This window comes from Ranitomeya imitator, chromosome 4 (assembly GCF_032444005.1).
Source record: "Ranitomeya imitator isolate aRanImi1 chromosome 4, aRanImi1.pri, whole genome shotgun sequence".
Lineage (NCBI taxonomy): Eukaryota > Metazoa > Chordata > Amphibia > Anura > Dendrobatidae > Ranitomeya > Ranitomeya imitator.
In genome coordinates this window covers 89877828-89879833 of record NC_091285.1, presented here as the reverse complement: position 1 = coordinate 89879833, position 2006 = coordinate 89877828, and the positions used below count along the sequence as shown (strand labels likewise).

Sequence of the window (2006 nt, the reverse complement as noted above, 5' to 3'; positions counted from 1 at the left end):
TACAAAAACATTTCAAGACCTCATAATACTGGCAGCAGTGGGATTAAAGCATTTGCTAATTTTGTATGTTAGCATAGTTATAAGAATAAGATAAAAAGGTTTTAAGGAACTCTTACTACTGGCAGCAGTGGGATTTGAACCTACAGGTCTGTTGTAAAATGGTTAAGTCTCTAAACAATAGGAAAAACCAATGATTCTATCAACTGTCTTTTCCTAAACAGAAATCCACACACTCATGCAAATACAAAATCATAGGAATTAGATCAAAAGGTTCTGAAGACCTACTGGCAGCAGTGGGATTTGAACCCACGCATCTGAAGAGACTGGAGCCTTAATCCTTCGCCATAGATCGCTCGGCCATGCTACCTTTAGCAGCATGATTTTTAAGATTCCTTATCTTAACTGAAAACCACAAAATTATACAAATACAAAAGATTAAATCACATGTTAATTTGCATGTTAGCAAAATCATAAGAATAAGTACAAAAACATTTCAAGACCGCATAATACTGGCAGCAGTGGGATTAAAGCATATGCTAATTTTGTATGTTAGCGTATGTATAAGAATAAGATAAAAAGGTTTTAAGGAACTCTTACTACTGGCAGCAGTGGGATTTAAACCTACAGGTCTGTTTTAAAAAGGTTAAGTCTCTAAACAATAGGAAAAAACAATGATTCTATCAACTGTCTTTTCCTAAACAGAAACCCACACACTCATGCAAATACAAAATCATTTGAATTAGATCAAAAGGTTCTAAAGACCTACTGGCAGCAGTGGGATTTGAACCCACGCCTCTGAAGAGACTGGAGCCTTAATCCAGCGCCTTAGACCAGAGGTCCCCAACTCCAGTCCTCAAGGCCCACCAACAGGTCATGTTTTCAGGATTTCCTTAGTCTTGCCCAGGTAATAATTGCATCACCTGTGCAATGCAAAGGAAATCCTGAAAACATGACCTGTTGGTGGGCCTTGAGGACTGGAGTTGGGGACCTCTGCCTTAGACCGCTCGGCCATGCTACCTTAATATACTATATGAAAAAAGCTTCCTTAGAGTAAGTTTAGTGAATTTACCTACATTTTAACTTCTTCAAGGTGGAAAATGGATAGGTCTCTAAGCAAAAAGGAAAAAGCAATGATTCTATCTACTGTCTTTTGCAAAACAGCAAAGCATGCACTCATACAAATACAAAATAATAAAGCACATGCTAATTTTTCTATTAGCAAAATCATAAATATAAGCTAAAAAGTTTCAAAGTCAAAATACACTGGCAGCAGTGGGATTTGAACCCACGCCTCCAAAGAGACTGGAGCCTAAATCCAGCGCCTTAGACCACTCGGCCATGCTACCTTCAAAATCGTGATTTTTACGATTCCTTATCTTAACTGAAAACCGCAAAATTATACAAATACAAACGATTAAATCACGTTAATTTGCATGTTAGCAAAATCATAAGAATAAGTACAAAAACATTTCAAGACCTCATAATACTGGCATAAGCTAATTTTGTATGTTAGCATAATTATAAGAATAAGATAACGAGCTTTTAAGGAACTTCTACTACTGGCAGCAGTGGGATTTAAACCTACAGGTCTCTTGTAAAATGGTTAAGTCTCTAAACAATAAGAAAAACCATTGATTCGATCAACTGTCTTTTCCTAAACAGAAATCCACACACTCATGCAAATACAAAATCATGAGAATTAGATCGAAAGGTTCAGAAGACCTACTGGCAGCAGTGGGATTTGAACCCACACCTCTGAAGAGACTGAAGCCTTAATCCAGCGCCTTAGACCGCTCGGCCATGCTACCTTAATATGCTACACAAAAGGGGAGAAGCCAGCGCTGCTTGTGGTCAGAACGCAATTTGAAAAGTGCAAATGCACATATTAATTTCTGACTGTATATCAAAATGAGATATTTAGCAAACAATTGATCAATTCTTTGAGCCACCCCGCCACGTCACGGCAATCTCTTGGGGCAGTCCTGCTCTATGTTTTTTATATTCGC

At 37.8% G+C, this 2006-nt stretch overlaps 1 non-coding gene across 1 annotated transcript; it reads right to left on the bottom strand.

The window, feature by feature from the left end:
- Positions 1 to 1264: 1264 nt before the first annotated feature.
- On the bottom strand, positions 1265 to 1346 carry TRNAL-UAG (transfer RNA leucine (anticodon UAG)). Its single transcript has one exon. It is a non-coding gene; the product is annotated as a tRNA-Leu (tRNA).
- Between the last annotated feature and the right edge of the window lie 660 nt (positions 1347 to 2006).